The sequence below is a fragment of the Spermophilus citellus genome, assembly GCF_964194105.1.
Source record: "Spermophilus citellus genome assembly, chromosome: 18".
Lineage (NCBI taxonomy): Eukaryota > Metazoa > Chordata > Mammalia > Rodentia > Sciuridae > Spermophilus > Spermophilus citellus.
Genome location: NC_138200.1, coordinates 36,775,636 through 36,782,611, shown reverse-complemented (window position 1 = coordinate 36,782,611; position 6,976 = coordinate 36,775,636).

Genomic DNA, 6,976 nt, shown 5'->3' with positions numbered 1-6,976 from the left:
TCCCCAGTGCCCCAAAAGGAGGACCAGCCTCCTCCTGCCCTGGTCTGCGTGCTCCTAGCAGAGCAAAATGGTCAGGCGTATACGTGGAGAAGGTCCCGCCGGGACTTGCCTTCCAGAAGGCTCCAGGGCCACACTGTGGCTGGTGGGGCGCGAGGGCGGGGTGTCAGCCACCACCCCCAGGCTGGCCAAACCCAGATTGGGCATGAGATGGGAAAGAGCCCAAGGCTGAAGAGCCCAGGGTTCCTGAGGGGGTTGGGAAAAACCTTTTTATCGTCTTTGTTTCCTTCCGGGCAGAGTTTTTCTTTTTTTGATTCTGGGGAAGGATCCCAGGGCCTCACACCTGCTGGTCCAGATCTCCACCACTGAGCCGCCCTCTCCCCCAGGGAGGCTTGAGACAGCACTTCCTGAGGGAGAACAGGAGCCGGAGGAGGCTTCCCCGGCCGTGAGACACACGCTCTTGGTCCACCTGGGTGGGAGAAAGCATGGTTGGCAGGGTGGAGCCCGGGTACCCTGTGTGGCCCTGGGGACAGGCAAGGACTGGGGAAACCGTCCCCAAAGTGCTGGGCCTGAATGTCCACCCCCTGGGCCTCTACACACCCTCTAATTCTCCTGGGACTAGCTGAGCTTCCTCTGCCACAGGTACACGAAACAAGAGCCACTCCCCCCACGGCTGAATCCCTCCCTTTTTTTCTTTTTTCTTTCTTTTTTCTTGGTACCAGGGCACTCAAACACTGAGCCCCATCCCCAGCCTTATTTTGCATTTTATTTAGAGGCAGGGCCTCACTGAGTTGTTTAGGTCCACACTAAGTTTTTCAGGCTGGCTTTGAACTCACAATCCTCCTGCCTCAGCCTCCCAAGCCACGGAGATTACAGGCGTGCGCCCAGCCTTCCCCTCCCTTTCCACTTACCCACCCCCACGCAGGGCAGAACTCATCACTCCAAAGTCTACTTCCTCCTTCTTTCCACACCTGCCTTGGGTCCCTCCTGATCCCCTGCACAGTGTTAAACTCACAGGGAACTTTGGGTTCCAGGTGTCTTGTTAGATTCCAAGGTCCAGAAATTATATTGATTACAAAGCAAGTTTATTTCTGGGAAAAACAAAAACAAAAACAAAAAGTCATGAGGATGGGCCATACTTCGATAGGACAGGTGTCTTCATAAGGAGAGGACACAGACACAAACAGAAAGAAGACCAGGTGAAGACACAGGGAGAAGACAGCCAAGGAGGGAGGCCTCCACAGAAACTAACTCTGCCAACACTTGATTTCAGACTTTTGATTGTTTAAGTCATCCAATTAGAAGAAAAGAAAGAGAGAGAGAGAAATCAGTGATCCTCGTTACAGCAGCTCTAGCAAACTAATACAGCCACCATCACCACAATAACAGCAGCAAACACATACCGTGAGTTCCGTGTGACAAGCTGATCCTCACTAACTCTGGAAGGTAGAAATTAGGGACCTTGTTGGGATCATCTGCCACCTATCAGCTATGTGATCTGGTTAAATTACTTTGCTTCTCTGGGCCTTGATTTCCTCTTGTATCCCCTGGGACTAAAATAGCACCTACACACCAGTGTGGTATTATAGAATGATATAAAGCATTTAAAGGGTTTAGAGCAATTTCTAGAACTTAATGTTGGCTTTTATTATTGATTTATTTGAAATGAGATCTGGGCCCAAACTCTTAGGGTCAAGCAATCCTCCTCTTTTAGCCTCCAAAGTAGCTGGGACTACTACAGAGACACCTGGCTTTAGTATTGGTGTAGTTATTCATCTCATTTTATAGATGTGAAAATAAAGGATCTGAGAGGCTAAATAACTTGCCCAAGGTCACACAGTATGTGGCAGGGTCAGGATTTGAACCCACACAAGTCGGAAACTCAAAGATGCTGCCTCCCTTCCTGACCCTAGCTGCCCAGACACAAAGGCCACCTCTGTGACTCTTTTTTAATTAATTAATTTATTATTAGTTCTAATCAGTTACACATGACAGCAGAAAGCGTTTCGATTCCTTGTACACAAAGGGAGCAGAATTTTTCACTCTGGTTGTACATGATGTAGAGTCGCCCCATTCTGCAATCATACAATCATACATGTACCTAGGGTAATGATGTCCGTCTCGTTCCACCCGAAGGGTCGGCCTCCCCTGTCCCTGGAAGCCCCTCCTCGGTCCAGCCCAACTGTGAACACTGGACTCTGGACGTGGGCTTGGGACAGAGCGCTGGTCGCGTGGCCTCAGGCGCTCCTCCTCAATTCATTTCCTCTTCTAGCTCTCACTGCTGCCCGAGGCGTTGGGCCAGGCCGAGAGGTGGCTTGCCCCAGGACACATAGCTGGCGAGGCAGAGTAGGGAGGGGCCCTGCGCTTCCCGCAGCCCCAGGACCATCCTCTGGCTCACCCCAACAGGCAGCCTCAGAAGGGAGATGGGATGGTGCCTGGGGTCCTGGGCAGGGACCAGAGCCTCTTGATCCTGGGTGGTCTGGTCTCCTGGGCAGAGATGCTCCTGCAGCTGCTGCCTGACAGCGGCCAGGTGTATCTGCAAACTGCTCCATATGTCCTCAGTCAGAGGCCTGGGAACTGAGGACATATGATATGAAGGACACTCGGGGACGTCTTGGAGATCTGTGGCCTTTGCTGGACAGACTTCATCCTGAAACGCACAAGGTGTCCTTGATATACCTCTTCTCTGCCTCAAAAGTGGCCGTTCAGCCCTCACTTCCGGCATCTTCTGCAGCCCTTGTCCTAAGGCCACGTTGTTTATGATCAAGGAGAAAATCTAGCCAATATGGTCGGCTTGGAAGACCACTGTCAGACCCCCACCCACTAAGACCTGAGAGGGGGTGTATGGCTCCTCAAATCACAGGCTAAATCAGTAACAGCCCAGGACTGTGCCTCATGACCCTGTTGGCCTTGAACATCTGAGCTGCTGGGGTGGGGGTTGGCACCTGGAATTGAACCCAGGGGGGCTTAAACCACACCCCCAGCCCTTTTTAAAATATTTTATTTAGAGACAGGGTCTCACTGAGTTGCTTAGGGCCTCACTAAGTTGCTGAGGTTGGCTTTGAACTCACATCCTCCTGCCTCAGCCACCCAAGGCACTGGGATTACAGGCGTGGGCCAGCTGGTTTGCTGGCTTTTTAAGGAGTTGGAGACCAAGAGAAGGTTCCCAGCTCCCAATCTGACTTGTGGAAACAGCTGGCAATGAGTTGATCCCAGCTTACCACTTGGGCACAGGTCCCTGTAATCTGGCCTGTGCGCTGTGTGTGTGTGTGTGTGTGTGTGTGTGTGTGTGTGTGGTAGGGGTGTCTCTGGGTCTCTACATCCATCTGGTCACCCTGTCCTGCACTGTGTCTTGTTTGTCAAGTTCCAGAGGGACACAATACCTTTATTTTATTTATTTATATCTCTGCCTAACCCAGTGCCTCACTCGTGCTAGGCCAGCGCTCTACCACTGAGCCGCCACCCAGCCCCAGCACTGGATCTATCTGGCAGCTCTAACAGTCCTGGTTCTGGCTCTGCTCCTACTCTGCAGCCTGCAGAGTCCTCTTAACCCCTAAAACCCTTGTCGGCATTTCCCATCTCTCCTATGATGAATCAAAGCTTAGTGGCCTCCTGGCCTGTCCCATCTGGCCCCCACCTCCTGCCCATGCCATGCTGACCCTCGCCCTTCCCATCCTGGCCTTGCTTCCTGCAGTACCCACCTGGGAAGCCCTCCGCCCCCCATGCCAGATGGCATGTGAGATGAAGCCCATCTGCCACCTCACCCCAGTTCAGTTCCCCAGGTCTCTCCCAGGGCTCACCTTCTCGTAAGTCTGCTCTAACCTCAGTTGGCCATTCTGCAGTGTGGGGAGGAAGGGACCCCAGCCCCCTCTTTCATTCCAAGGGGCTAAGAATGTGAATCAGTGCATCCGCCTTCATTTGGGGATCTGATTCCTAGAGATCTGCCTGGCTCCCACCTCAAGATAGCTCCTTCTTGGGCTGGGGATGTGGCTCAAGCGGTAGCGCGCTCGCCTGGCATGCGTGCGGCCCGGGTTCGATCCTCAGCATCACATACAAAGATGTTGTGTCCGCCGAGAACTAAAAAATAAATATTAAAAATTCTCTCTCTCTCTCTCTCTCTCTCTCTCTCTCTCTCTCTCTCTCTCTCTCCTCTCTCTCAAAAAAAAAAAAAAAAAGATAGCTCCTTCTCCACTGGATCCCCACCCTGCCTCTGACAGTTCCCCAGCTAGCCTAACACACCCACCTGTGAGTACTGGGCTGATGAAAGCATCCATAGAGGCTCACTCACTTGCTGGAGCCTCCTGGGTCTCCCGCAAGACTGTGGAGCAGGAAAGAGCACAGGACTGTAGAAGCCAAGGGGTTGGCTTCGGATAGGTCTTGTCACTGGAGGGGGTCCGATGAGGTCCCAGAGAGGTGGACCTCAACTCAGGACAATGGGGTCCTTAATGTATGTGATAGTAAAGAATTCTAGCCTGTGTCAGACATTGAGGTACACAGATTTATTTAGGAAAGCAAGGAGTACACACATTCAAGAGAGAATTCGCACCAGGTGCCCACCCAAAATCCCAGCAACTAGGGAGGCTCAGGCAGGAGGATCACGAGTTCAAGGCCAGCCTCAGCAACTTAGCAAGAACCTGTCTCAAAATAAAAAATAAAAATAGGGGCTGGGGATGTAGTGGTTCAGTGCTTCTTGGGTTTAATCCCTGGTACAAAAAAAGGCGGGGGGGGGGCGGGAATACAGGCTATCTCAAGAGTGAGAGCACTTCTGCGGTTTTGGGACTCTTCTTTTAAAGGAAACTTGGTGAGTGTGGGCCTGGGCAGGTATGTGGAGATGACATCAGTCTGGTGATCACAGATGGCTTATGGAGGTCTGGGAGTTCCAGGGATCCTCAGATTGACATCTTCTCCATTATCTGATCAATAGATAAGATTGGGAAAGTACCCTATATTATAGGTTTCCTATCTCCCTTTCTCAACTTATTTTAAAAATGCATGTATTAGTGGGCTAATTAACAGTGCACGGGGCAGTTTTCTTAAGTGGTGAGTTTCCTGTGACTTGAAGATTGTGGGTGATGATCTGGGAGTGCCTGGTCTGGGAGAAAAACTGGCTTGGGGAGTGAAAGTATGAGGAACTCTACGAAGGTGCTTTCAGATGAAAGGAAAAAGTGTCTTTCTTCCTTTCTTTTGTCTCGTTTTTACCTGTCTTTTTTGTATCTCTTCTATCCTACCTCAAGCTGACATGCCAAGGTACCACTCCTGCTTGCCTGAATAGCTCCATCTTAAAATGATTCCGTGCAGTTGTCTGGGGTCAGGTCAGAAAGCTAGGAGTCCTGGTTTCCCCCAAGCACCAGTTCTGTCCTTCAACCTGAGCTGTGGGTGTCTGAACAAAACCGTGCCCTTCTCTGCTGTCGGTCATTTTATCCATGCAATGAAAGGAAACGAGTCAGGAATGGGTTTTGTCTGATTCTCTGTTGAAGAAGTTAGAAATTCAGATTCTGGTATAAAATTTAGATTTTTAGTTGCTAGTAATGGATTCAAAATGGTACACAGTACCTCTGGAGATCAAAGGAGACACGCCAGGGAGCAGACTGGGCCCAGAGACCCCGGCTTGCTAACTTGGGACTGGAAAGTCTCCGTCTGACATTTAGTGCTGTGGTTTTCATCAGCGCAACTCACTGGAAATCCCTGGGGATTTTAAAAAAGCATTGACTCCTAGTACCCCCAAAGCTCTGATTTAATGGCTAGAAGCAGGACACGAACATGAGGTACCAGATGCAGGGCTGAATCCTGGCTGCGCTGTGGACCTCAGAGGTAAGTTCCATTACTTCACGGAGCCTTGTCTTCCCAATGTGACCGGAGGGCTATGGGTGACGCAGGAAGGACTCTCAGGTAAAGCTTTGGCACAGAAAAAGTGTTCAGTGAATGAAGGGGAAAAGCGATCGGCAGCTACTTTTGACTTGGTAACTTGAATCTGGTCTTGGAAAACAAGCCCATTTGCGTTCAGGACTGAGACAGTATAACATTCCACAGGATGAGGGTGGGGAGACATGAATCTGGGCTCCATTTCTGCCTCTAGTTAGCTGTGGAGTTGGGGAGTTTGACAGTTTGATGTTCTCTGTTCGGGGCCTCAGTATCACCTACTTCTTTTAACAATGCTCTTTTCAATGTGAATGCCAGAATTTCATTGCAGACTTATTTGTGGGGGTGGGGAGGGGTGGGGGTTGACCGACTCAAAGCTTCTATCTGGAGACTGAGGCAGGAGGATCACAAGTTCAAAACCAGCCTCATAACTTAAAAATTTATTTTAAAAAAAGGGCTGGAGATTTGGCTCAGTGGTGAAGCGCTCTTGGAATCAATACCTTGTATCAAAAGCAAAAACAAACAAATAAACAAACAAACAAAAAAACAAAACAAAACAAGAAAAGGTCTGTGGATGTACCTCTGCAGTAGAGGATTTGCCAGGCAAGCAAGAGGCTCTGGGTTCCATCCCAGTACCACCCCTCCCACCAAAACAAATAAATAAGTAAAAGCAAAAATTACCCATGTCCAGGCCTGTAGTGGGCAAGCCTGTAATCCCAGTGACTCAGGAGGCTGAGGCAGGAGGATCAAGGCCAGCCTCCCCACTTTAACGATCTGCCTCAAAATAAAAAGGACTGGGTGTATGTCAGTGGTAAAGTGCCCTTGGGTTCAATCCAGAGTGCTGCAAAAAGAAACAAACAAAAAAATATATTGGCCAGTGACGGGTTCCTGTGCCCCAGCTTTTGAGCCCTTGAAGGACCAACAGAACCTGCCCAGTGTGTCCTCAGATCCCCAGAGAAAAGGAACCCAGGGGTCTGCGGAGCCACCGCCCCGCACGGCGGCAGGGGGCGCCCGACCCAGCGTGCTGACCATTGTCCCCCTGGCCCACAGAGGAGCCTCCTGGGACAGTCTCCCGGCTCCTCGCTCTGGGAACCCCCCTGGGCCGCAGTTCCCACCTCCT